The sequence below is a fragment of the Schistocerca americana genome, chromosome 8 (genome assembly GCF_021461395.2).
Source record: "Schistocerca americana isolate TAMUIC-IGC-003095 chromosome 8, iqSchAmer2.1, whole genome shotgun sequence".
NCBI classification, from domain to species: domain Eukaryota; kingdom Metazoa; phylum Arthropoda; class Insecta; order Orthoptera; family Acrididae; genus Schistocerca; species Schistocerca americana.
This window is the reverse complement of record NC_060126.1, coordinates 149,006,837-149,020,028: the sequence shown is the minus strand read 5'-3', so window position 1 is coordinate 149,020,028 and position 13,192 is coordinate 149,006,837. Positions and strand designations below refer to the sequence as shown.

Here is a 13,192-nt window from a genome sequence, read left to right as displayed (position 1 = left end):
GTGTTGTTATGCATATATTGGTATTTTCATATGGTACATTACCAGTAGTGTAGCGTGGGTATTTCGATTCGACGAAAACAACATCACGGGCAGCAACGTTTTAACGTCAGGGGTAGTTGTTAGCTTTTGCGAATTATAACACCACATACACTGATGAGCCAAAACATTATGATTACCCGTTTAATAACTTGTTTGTCCGTCTTTGAAACGAAATACATCACTGATTCTACGTATCAGGGTTCCGACAGTTTGTTGGTAGGTTTGAGGAGGTGTTGAATTAGATGACTACGCACAGGTCATGTAATTCGCGTAAATAACGGGCCGCTGATTTGTGTACGCTCTAATGGCGCTCGAAAGCGTCTCAGATGGGTTCCATAGGGATTTACATCAGGCTAATTTGTTCGTTGAAACATCATCGTGAGTTCACTTTAATGCTCCTCAATCCACTATAGCACGGTTCTGGCTTCGAGACACGGATAATTATCCGGCTGAAAGGTTATATCGCCGTCGGGGAAGACATCAAGTATGAAGGGATGCAGGTGGCTCGCAGCTGATATTTGATTACAACCACAAGAGCCATGCAAGTGCAGGAGAATGTGACCCATAGCATTTTGTGATACTGCTCCCACAACCCCGCTTTCTTGGGGCGCTGCAAGTTTAGAGTCGCCGTTCAAGTCGAGGGGGGCGTTTGTGGAGGCGATTATCGAACTAACGTAGCAAAAATGTGCTTCACCCGAAGAGCTCAACCGTTTCCATTGATCGACGGTCGAATCCTGATAGTCCCGCGCCTATTGTAATCATAATTGACGATGTTGTTGGGTCAACATGAGGGTGGTCTGCTGCAAAGGTCCAACAATGTACGATGAACGGTGTGCTCTGTAAGACTTGTGGGTGTACTAGCATTGTGCTCTTTCGGTAGAGGTGCCATAGATCACAATCCTACTTTACCGAGCAGACAGGCCTCCAAATCCGACGTTCTGTGAAGAGTCGTGGATGTCTAACCATTTAGCGCACAGTGGTAGTTTCACTGTCCTACCTCTTTCCACAGATGCCTTTTTCGAGATACTCGCTCACTGGCTCTGCGTTAATAATAATCTGCCCTCTGCCAAATACATTTGTTACCATGTCAAGTACTCGCAACGCCACCAGACGGCTTCCAACGTCCTGGTACGCGGTGGTCGTTATGTTTTGGCACCTCGCTTTCTGTTGCTCTAACTACTACCCCATGTGCTTCAGGTCTCTGCACGTCAGAGTACATAGAGATTAGGGTGAATACAAGAATATCGTCAGTGGTTGTTCTAAGCTTGGAACAAGGCCGCCTGGACTGATTCTGGAGTACCTCGCAAAAATAACTCATTATATTTAGATAGTACTGACGAACACTTTGTTAGGTGACTCACACATAATTCACACACGTTCCTAGTAGTAAGCATCGTTCTCTGTTACGCTACGTTCCTTAGCAGTGTTTTGTTGTATGAGATTTTCTTGGAAGCACGTGGTCGGACTTATTTTGCATGACTGATTATTTGTTTTTGTGCTATTTACTTTCCGTTCTTTAGACCGAAACCATTGACTTTAGACGTCTATATATGTCGAATTACTGGTCATACTGACATACGAGTTGTGATTATTAAATAACGTGACCGATGCTTTGACAGAGTAGTACGCATGCGCCAAAGACGAACGAACCCGGGGTTCGATTCCCAGCGGGGTCAGGGATTTTCTCTGCCTCGTGATGACTGGGTGTTGTGTGCTGTCCTTAGGTTAGTTAGGTTTAAGTAGTTCTAAGTTCTAGGGGACTGATGATCATAGCTGTTAAGTTCCATAGTGCTCAGAGCCATTTGAACCATTTGAACGAACGAGCAGCCAATTGCCTTGAGGCGTAAAGCCTTCTCAGTTGACGGTAGTAGCATATCTGGTGTCCGTAGACGAATCAGTGTGGAGGTGGCCTTCGTTTGTGTAAGGGCTGTTATTTTGTTTTGCCGGAAACATTTTAACGTCGCGGGTCAATCCGCAATAGTGTTTTAATGCAGTACGGGGTCGTAGCTTTGGAGCCGGTGGCGGTGACAGCCGATTGTATCTGGCGTGATACACTCGCATCTGCCGCTAGCAGTACCGTGGGAACGACTTCCGTGCCACTTACTGGAACACAATATTTAAGCCTCTAAGAATCTAAATAAACCACACTAAATATAGTTCAATTTTGATAAAACTTAGTATGTAGCTTTTTGTTATTAGAAAGAAACTGGTTGCAAAATCTCAGCTTTCTGGGATATTTTCAACATTAGAGCAAATTACCAAAAAATACCGAAAACCGACACTAGTAAGAATAAAGTCAGTGCGCATGCATAACAGTTTGTCTTCTACTATCATTTGGAAATAATACAGAAGCTTACAAAATGTTAGGTCAATGCGTTAGGTTTTTTATACTTAAATAACGTTCATCATTTTTCGTTTTCATAATACAAACTTCAGTAAGCGTCAATATTTATTTGAGAACTATTTGTTTTATTGTGTGAGTAAATGAGAGTAAACGAGAGTGTGTATGAGGGACATACGTAAAAATTGAATATTATATCCTGTTAAACATCATGTAACTTGCTCATGGGAAAGTGTGCAACAAGCTGTTGCAAGTTTGCAACGAAAGCTGTAATTCTCCTTACTTGCTGATGACGTATGTCCAAGTGTGCTTGTTTTTCTAAGAAGGCAGACAGAATAGTTATTTGTAGAGTAATATTCTTCTTAAGTTATGTCAAAATTAGTTTTTGTGTCGTTTGGTTTGGTTGAACATTTCATTAATACTTGCAGTATGAAATGACGTACATGCATCTGAGAATGTTTACTGCAGTAAAACAGTTTAGGTGGGAATATGATCTTTAAAAATTGATTTGACTGGCTGTTCACTTGATCAGTAAATCTTTCCCGTGCTCTATCAAGTAGTATATGCACTGTGAGCAACGGCATTGAGACAGTCGTAGTCTCTCTGTCGGACGCGCAGGTCATGTTGAATGTGTCCGAAAAAGTTATATGTAAAATGAAGAAGGTACTGTTAGTTCGCGTTCGGTTTACATCGCCGTGAAAGCAGATGCATTTACGGACAGATCGTGTAAATTCAAGCGTTGTGAAGTAATTTGTTGGAGAGATAAACGCCTGTGAACTCAAACTGTGAAATCGAGTAAGAATTCGGGTAGAACTGGAGTACATTTCTAACTGTCTTGCCTGTGTAGGAAACTGTATGAACTGTCAGTTGAGGATCAGTGATATTAGCCAGTAGTGCAAATGTAGGCAGATGGTGTCTGTTTAGTTTTGCTTCTCAAGGCGACAAAGAAATTTTGCCGCATTTTGACATTTTTATAAAAAGATGAAGCAGTTGCCCTCCACCCGAAATTTTGTTATATTATCCGAGTTTTGCGGACTCTACAAACGTAAGTACGGACGATGGTTTTCTTCAACGATGCTTTTAACATCGTCTGGACAGTACCTACGTTGCAGAGACGCGGGTTGGTGACTAGACGCTGTGTAGAGGTAGGTGGGACAATTGTCATGGACAGTACGCCGGATGACAGTACGCAGTAAGCAGTTACGCACAGTTACGCAACACATAAACCCTCTCCGCCGCAACATGATGAGTACAGAGAAACGAATTCCCATAAAGTTCCACGTGAAACTGTTCCTGGAATTTCTTATCACGTACGTGTGTTTTTGGGTGGTTCAAGGTTTCCATAATGGCGTAGAAGTCGTTGAAGATGACTTACCCCCGTGGCGCCCCTCTGCATCAAGCACAGATGAAAAAGTAGGTAATCTGATTACGTCTGGCCGTCGGTTGAGTATTCGGTCATTTGCTGAAACTGTAGGAATTGAAAAATAGTGCATAAGGCAAATTTGACATAACCAATTTCACATGACTAAAGTGTAGTCTGCCGAAAATTATCAGGGTCGAACAAAAAGAAGCTCGTGAAGATTTTTGTACTGTCACTTTCAATACAAGTGAAAATGGTCCTAATTTTCTGGAAAGAGTGGTAACATGTGACGATTCTTGGTTTTTCACTTATGATCCAGAAACTAAGCTACAGTCCACGAAGGAAGGCACAGTTTCACCGAGAGCGAAAAAAGCTGGAATGTGCGAACTGAGATTCAAAGCGATGATGATTCTTTTTTCACATTCATAGAATTGCATATCTTCACTTTGTTCCCGAAGATCAAAGTGCTGACATTACTACCTTAAGGTTCTTGCTCAAGTCCGGTAGAAAATGGGAAAAGAACGACCCGAATTGTAGAAGAACTAGTCATGGGTCCTGCGTCAAGACAACACACAGGCTCATACCGCATTCTCTGTTTAAGGGGCTTATAGCGAAGTACGGTATCCAGTTGTTAGACAATCCTCATTCGCCTGACCTACTCCACATGGTCAAATCTACTTTAAAAGGAACTTGATTTCTGTCTGTTGAAGCAGTGAAAGAAAAAGCGGCATGGGACATCAAGCACCTCGCAGAGGAACACTTCCAGCACTGTACCATCAGTGGAAAATTCGCATGGAGTGTTGCAGAGGTAGAGGAGGGGAGTATATTGAGGGCGACGATAACTAAATACATATGTTTTTGAAATAAAATATTCCACTGCAATAATACCGTTATTTTATAGCCTCACCTCGTAATCCGTTAGTAGGATCGTTTGCAGACTCATTAGCTGTAGTGTACAAGTATGGCGGGTTATCCGTTTGCTCACAGGAGTCGGCTGTCGCAGTACAATTCTCCTACCATGTGGTGGCCGTTCACTGAATTCAGTTAACTTTTGTTGTTGACAACAGATACATGTGACTCCATACTCTATACGAAGACTTTTATTTCTGATACTCGGCTGCTGGGCTGTGTCTGAAATGCGTCAACAAACTACAATTTTCGGAACAGCAAGTCAACAGCTACTCTTGATATCTGTTCAGCAGTGGGATAAGTCTGCCACGTTACGTCATGGTTATAGGGATCCGGCGCGACTTCATGTCGCATCTTAAGGTAATAAAAAAATGTATTCTTTACTTCAAACCTGTTTCAATGTTTCTCAAAATGATCGCCTTTACAATTTAAGCACTTTTGCCTGCATTCCAGCCAGATCTGGAAACGTTCTTTAAACTCTGATCTTGGAGCCCAAAAATATGATTTTGGAAGAAAGTTGTCCGCGAGTATTCTGTTTGACGTAAGGGAACAAAAAGACGTAGTGAGATAGTTGGCATAGCTGCATTGTCGTAATGCAGGCTGGTGAGATGTCTGCGGTTGCTTTTGTTGATACCTTCGATGACGTGATTCAAGCAGTTCCATGCCATTCTCCATTTCCCGTTCTTAGATCAGTGACAAAAGAATGGGCCACGCCCATTGTAACTAACGAAACAAACAGCCAATTTCTGGAAGGTTTCTCATTAGCAAACTGCACTTGATGTTTGTGTTTCATCTCAGACCACACAGGGACATGATAGCTGCTTATTTTTCAGTTCGTATGAGTTATAAAAGTAAGTTTCCTCTGCTGTACGCTGTGATACACGGATTTTGCACTTCTCCAGTGTAATTGTTTTGAGCGTTCCCGTACAGCAGTTGACCCGAGACAGTTTTTCAGCCTTGAGCAAATTATGCAGAAGCTATTGGGAACAGATCATCGTTGCAGCTGAATGTTTGTGCATAACTGACTGTACTACTCTATAGGCCTAAGGAGATATTTTATGCAGGAACGACTGAAATATCATTGTTTTGCAATCTAAAGTTTCACAAACATTGAAAATTTAATGGAATCAGAAACGCACATTACATATTCAACATATAACAAGAAAGTAACAATGTGATTTGTATCTCATAGAGTTACTTCATTACGTAGCCACTACTCATTTAATGCCACCAACTTTATACTCGCATGGAATATGAAGTTTAATTTCTATTAAATATTTATGTACATTATTCGAAATTTAAACAGACGTTGATTCCGTTAACTCACCAAGAACTACAATGTACAGGATTTTTCCCGCATTCAAGTGCTTTATCTTACATTTATCCAAATCGTAAGACAGATACTACGTGCATACACTGTTTAAAACGTTTTCTGCACGACTACCTAACTAGACGGTTACAAACACACAGATAATGGCAGAGTGGGTAGCGTCTTCCTGAGTCCAAGTGCACGTTACACGAAACTGAGTTCATTCCTAATTGAGACGTATAGTTTTTCTGCAGAACCCACAGCTATGTATGTAGCTTTACTTTTCTTGCAGGGTCTCAGATTTAAAAAAATTGGTATTAACGGATTGTAAACGCTTGCTCCAAGGTATACAGATACCAGCGCTTCTCAAGAATGCTAATTCACTGTTAATGAACCTTATGAAAGCCGCCAAGGAAAAGAAAACTATCTGTCTCTCGGGAGAAAAGGTAAAATAAAAGTGGATGGAGGAACACGCTAACATTAATGTAATTAAATAATCAATGAATTACAAAGACCACTACTCAAAATGGCACAGTTAAAAACAGCTTATTGCCATCATTAGACTTCTTAGCTACGTCATGTAAAACATGCCACCAATAGGAAGATTAATATAAATCATCGGTATGTAGTAAAAGCTAATATAATGGATAAATCCGTTGCTCTGGAAAATTTAATTACGATATACACGCATCACCCTGGTTCCCAGAACTCCTGAAAACAGATGTTGACTGTGGATACTATGTCACAGACACAGTCCCTTAGACAGTCCAGAGATGTCACTAAACCCGCCCAAAGATGTAAACAAGATGGAAGTGTCCAGGCGTCTCAGAGTGAACCAAAGACATGTTGTTCGGACATGGAGGAGATACAGAGAGACAGGAAGTGTCGATGACATGCCTCGCCCAGGCCGCCCAAGGGCTACTACTGCAGTGGATGACCGCTACCTACGGATTACGGCTCGGAGGAACTATGACAGCAACGCCACCATGTTTTCGTGCAGTCATAGAACATCGTGTACGACTCAAACTGTGCGCAATAGGCTGCATGATGCGCAACTTCACTCCCGATGTCCATGGTGAGGTCCATATTTGCAACCACGACACCGTGCAGCGCGGTACAGATGGACCCAACAACTTGCCGAATTGACCTCTCAGGATTGGCATCACGTTCTCTTCTTGGATGAGTGTCGCATATGCCTTTAACCAGACCACCGACGGTGACGTGCTTGGAGGCAACCAGGTCAGGCTGAATGCCTTAGACACACTGTCCAGCGAGTGCAGCAAGGTGGAGGTTACCTACTGTTTTTGGGTGGCATTATGTGGGGCTGACATACGCCCCTGGTGGTCATGAAAGGCACAGTAACGGCTGTACGATACGTGAATACCATCCTCTGACCAACATTGCAACCATATCGGCAGCATATTGCCCGGGCATTTGTCTTCATGGACGACAATTCGTGCCTCCATCGTGCACATCTTGTGAATGACTTCCTTCAGCATAACGACATCGCTCGACTAGAGAGGCCAGCATATTCTCTAGACATTAACCTTATCGAAGATGCCTAGGGTAGATTGAAAAGGGCTGTTTATGGACGACGTGACCTACCAACCACTCTGAGGGATCTACGCCGAATCGCCGTTTGGGAGTGGGACAGTCTGGACCAACAGTGCCTTGATGCGCTAGTGGACAGTATGCAACCACAAATACAGGCATGCATCAATGTAAGAGGACGTGCTATTGGTTATTGGAGGTACCGATGTGTACAGGAATCTGGACCACCACCTCTGTAGGTCTCGCCGTGTGGTGGTACAACATGCAATGTGTGGTTTTCATGAGCAATAAAAAGGTCGGAAATTATGTTTATGTTGATGTCTGTTCCAATTTTCGGTACAGGTTCCGTAACTCTCGGAACCGAGGTGATCCAAAACTTCTTTTCATGTGTGTTCATAAAAGTAACATAACATATTAAGTATTCGGTAGACACGAATGAATGTGCGCGGAAAGCTGAGAGACACATGGGGTGGGGTGTGCGTCACGACAGCATCAAATGTGCCTGGCCCCATAACACGAGGCAATGGAAGGAACAGCAAAACATCGTGTGTGTCAATCAGAAAGAAGTCAAGGTGTGCTTTGGTGTTGTTCTTCATTACAACATCGCCTTCAGATAGCGTATGGATAACTTCACACGGGGAAGAGTAATCGAGAAACTGGCAGAAAGACGAAGTGTGACGAGTACAGCCCACACGTTTGGTACTGCTCATGCAATTTGACACTCCACAGTGGCACGGAAACTGCCTAGAGGGAGGGGGCGGGGCGAAAGCGTGGCGAAACTTCGCCCTGTAACCAGTAAGTAGTGTTCCGTTGACACCGCAAATCGGCGGCAACTTTTGCAATGGTGGAAAGAGCCCAGGGACTGAACCAGATATGAGTGGGATCGCGTGCTAGTCTCGGTTGTTAGCAGCTTCAGTGTGAGTAGCCATTCTGGACGTACCCTCAATTGGTGACAGGTGGGGATACGTTATGCACCCAGGAACATCATCGAACATGATTGTTTTGGAGTAGAGAGGTATAAACTTGCATGGTCATAGCCACCTCAAAATCTTCCAACACGGTACACTCACAGGTCAACGCTATTGTGACGCTACAGTCCCTCCCCACGTGCGTCTTTTCAAGGGTGTATTCGGCCCTGACTTCGTTTTTTGGTTTCCGTACCTCAGTCGATAAAATCGAAACCTTACAGGGTCACTTTGTTGTCCGTCTGTCTGTCTGTCTGTCTGTCTGTGGGACTGTTCGACTGCTAAAATCCCTTTTTCTTAGGAACGGGCGGAGATAACAAGTTGAAATTTATGTCACATGCTATGGTCCCTTGGTGGTGTGGGCAACTGAAGCTTTTATGTCAATGCAGTTATAAGATTCGGCCATTTATGTCACAAATTTCAATAGCCGCAAAATCACTCATCAAAACCTTTTGGGTACTTCCTGTTGTCCTAGAAGCATGAATTTTTACAACAAGCAAAATTTCAGAGTACAAATAAAGGAAAAAATTCTAAAATTGTTAAATTGTAATTATATAACATATACTTTTAGCATTTGTTTTCCGTCTTTCTGTCTGTCCTATTAAAACCCCTTTGCTCTGTATCGAACTGACATTTATGTCAGGTACTAAGGTGTATTACAGTTCCCGTCAGATCAGCGAAGTTAAGCGCTGTCGGGCTGGGCTAGCACGTGGATGGATGACCATCCCGTCTGCCGAGCGCTGTTGGCAAGCGGGGTGTACTCAGCCCTTGCGAGGCAAACTGAGGAGCTGCTTGATTGACAAGTAGCGGCTCCGGTCTCGTAAACTGACGTACGACCCGGAGAGCGGTGTGCTGACCACGTGCCCCTCCATATCGGCATCCAGTGACGCCTGTGGGCTGAGGATGAAACGGCGGCAGGTCGGTAGCGTTGGGCCTTCTAAGGCCTGTTCGGACGGAATTTCGTTTAGTTTAGTTTTTTTTACGAAGCTGTATTGTCTCTTGTCAGTGAAAAACCTAAGCTTCTAAGCCAATGCGATAAAATACACCATTTGTGTCATATATTTTGATGCTCGGCTCACTTGTCAAAACCAGTAGGTAAACAATTTGTATACACGTCGGCACTGGTGGTCTATCGACAAAGCGCGTGCCTGGAAACAGGGAGGCTAGACACGGATGTTTCAGTCTTAGCTATAATCTATACCTCTCAGCGATTTGGGGAGGCACCAGAAACAACGTGTGGTTTCGGATTCCACGCTAGACTTTAGGTTCCCCATTCCCAGTTGCATAACTGGGATAGGTTATGGACATGAAAGTCGCCGAATTGGCGTCCAGTAGATAGCCGGCACCAGGCCACACGAAATTATTGTTATTGTCTATACAAATAAATAAGTATGTGTGGAACCCTCAGAGCGTGAGTTCTACTCGCCTTTGTCCTGTTTTTATGAGTAATATTGCACCGCTCCAACGAAGAGCAGAGCTGTTAGGAGCTCGTGGTGCGAGGACATATTCGGCAAATGACTGACCTGCTGGTTTCCCCGGAATAAATTCCGTCGAGCAGGTGTGGGATAGATTGGGCAGACATACAGCAGGACGTCCACATGCACCAACGACCATCCAGCAACTGTCAACCGCACTGGTGGAGGTATGGAAGTACCGCATCACAAGAACGGCTTATCAACTATGTGGCCAGTATGTGAGCACGTTGCAGAGCATACACTGCTGTCTGTGGCCAACACACACCGTGTTAAGGATCATGTTCCGCCTCGCCTTTAGTAATGTGCAGGGGACGATCATAAATCGCTGTGACTTCAGATTAAGTATCGTTTTTGAATGTAAGTGACATTTCTGTACGACTTATTACATATTTAATTGAGTTACCTTCTGTGGAGCACTGTAACAGTTCTTCCTATGTATGATGCAAAGTTTCATCGAGCTACTGTATGTTACTTCGCAGAGATACACCATGTGAAAGTAACTTTCGTCATGAAGCTTTGCTCCCCAGTGTACATACCATTATTTCCTCGAGGTCATGTTGCCACACAATTAAGGCAAATAAAAAGGTAGTAAGTTCCATAATTAGTAGTGATCAACGGCATGAAGTTGCGAATACCAATTGCATCACAAACACATAATGTGTATCAACAAGGCATGTGGCTTGTAATTAGAGAAGTACTATGATCCTAAGCCGAATCTCTGGGAGGATACCGCCAGGAAACGATTGAATAACCAACGGCAGGATAATATTTTATGAGGCGGAGCATAGAACGTAAGAAGTTCGTGCGCAGTAGGAAAGCTACAAAATATGTAAAGAGAAATGAAAAGATTCTTTGTAGCTGCAGATGGAGTCAGTGAAGTGAAATAGAAATAAGACGAGTGTAGGGTAATATCAACAGTAGCACAAACTGGTATAACGGGAGTAGCATTCATTATGAATAGGGAAGCAGGCCAGAGAGTTAACTACTGTGAACAGCTGAGTGACTGGATTGTTCTTATCAGATTCGACAGCAAGCCTACGTCGACAACAATAGTTCATGTATACTTGGCAACGGTATCAAACACCAGATGAAGAAATAGAGAAAGAATACGAGGATATGAAACTGGTAATACAATACGTAAACGGAGATGAAAATCGATGTCATGGGGCATAGGAACGTTACTGTAGGGTAAGGTATAGAGTCAATTGTTACACGACGTATGCGTTTGGCAGTAGAAATGAGAGGGGTGAAAGAATTATTGAGTTCTACAAGAAATTTCAGATAGTAGTAGTGAATATTCTGTTCAAAAATCGCAAGAGGAGGAAGTATAGTTGCAAAAGACATGGTGAGACGGGAAGGTTTCTGATGTATAATATCATGGTCAGTGATTCCGAAATCTGAAGCTACTGACAAGAATAACACAGAGCTGAATAAAAAAGAAAAGTGAGGATCAAGTAGATGTAGATCGGTTATGCTTCAGGAAAGGAAAAGGCACTAGACAGGCAATTCTGACGTTACGCTTGATAATGGATGCAACGCTGAGGAAAAATCAAGACAAGCTCTTAAGATTTTTCGACCTGGAAAAAGCGATCGACGACGTAAAATTATACAAAATGTTTGAAATTCTGAAGAAAATCGTATTAAGCTGAAGGACAAGACGGATAATGTGAAATATGCACAAGAACCAAGAGGGGAACAAGAAGACTGGAAGATCAAGAACTAAGTTTTCAGACAGGGATGTAGTCTTCCGCCCTTACTGCTCAGTCTATACATCGAAAAAGCAATGGTGAAAATAAAAGAAAGGTTCGAGGGTGGGAATAAAATTCAGGGTAAGAGGAAATCAACGATGAGATTCGCTGATAACACTGCTATTGTCAGTAAATGTGAAGATGAACTACATGATCTGTTGGATGGTATGAACAGTGTAATGAGTGCAGAATACGGTCTAAGAGTAAACCCGAAAAAGCAAGAATAATAAAATACAGCAGAAATGAAAATAGAAGGAGAATTAATACGAAGGTTGGTGGTCACGAAATAGACGAAGTCAAGGAGTTCTGCTACTTTGGATGCAAAATTACCTATAACGGACGAAGCAAGGAGGACATATAAAGCAAACTAACAAGGGAGAAGAGGGCATTTCTGTCAAGGAGAAGTCGACTGATAACAAACATAGGTCTTAATCTGAGGAATAAATTTTTCATAATGAACGTTTGGGGTACATTATGGACAATTAGAAAAACGGAAGAAAGGTGAGGCGAAGAGTTTGAGATGTAGTGCTACAGAATAATATTGAAAATTAAGTGGACTGATAAAAACAGACAAGGTTCAATGCAGAATCAACGAAGAAAGGAACATGTGGAAACGACTGAGAAGAAGAGGGAACAGGATGACAGGAGGTGCGCTAAGACATCAGGAAACAACCTTGGTGGTACTAGAGAGAGCCGCAGAGGATAAAAACTGTAAAGAAGACAGAGATTGAAATTCGCCCAGCCAATAGTGGAGGACGTAGGTCGCATGTGGTTCTCTGATATGAAAAGGTTTTACGCAGGAGAGGAATTCGTGGAGGGCCACATCAGGCCAGTCACAAGGGTGATGATTAGAAAACATGAGATTTAATCATAGTTCAGTGCCCAGTCATCTTCTCCAATACAAGTTCGAGATAACCTTTTTTGGGAAGGTGATGAAGTGACAATAAGAAATATCAATCAGATTAATTTCAAATGTAAGTCGTGTGCCAAGCAACAAACTGATTTTATACAACAGGTAACCATATCTCATCAACAATTGCTGGCTAGCATAAAAGCTCTCTTTCACCAAAACAGCATATTGGGAATCCTGTTTATTCATTCACTCATCAAATAGTACGGGCTGTAAATAATAATATATCAGCAGCTGGTATTTTTTTTTTTGTGATCTTCCCAAGGCGTTCGGTTGTGTGAACAGCTGGTCTGAATGATACTTGACAAACAGAATGCAAAAGGTTCTGCTGAATAATTCAGGCAATGTCGGAAAGGAGGAAATTTTAGTTTCTGTGGAAATACTTAGGGAGCCCCCACAGGTTTCAATTTTTGGTTCACTCCTATTTCTTATACCCCACACGTTTCAATGGTCGGTCCACTCCCGCTTCTTATATATTTGGATGGCTTTCTATTTAACATTCAACAAGCAAAATTGGTACTTTTCGTAGACGAAAGTAGTATAATAAATCCCATCAGAGGGAAAGTAACAGAAGCAATGGAAAAA

At 42.6% G+C, this 13,192-nt stretch overlaps 1 protein-coding gene across 1 annotated transcript in view; it reads right to left on the bottom strand.

The window, feature by feature from the left end:
• Window positions 1–13,192, bottom strand: part of LOC124545637 (protein O-mannosyl-transferase TMTC2-like) — a 189,138-nt gene that overhangs the window by 116,627 nt on the left and 59,319 nt on the right. The gene's annotated exons all lie outside the window — the stretch shown is intronic.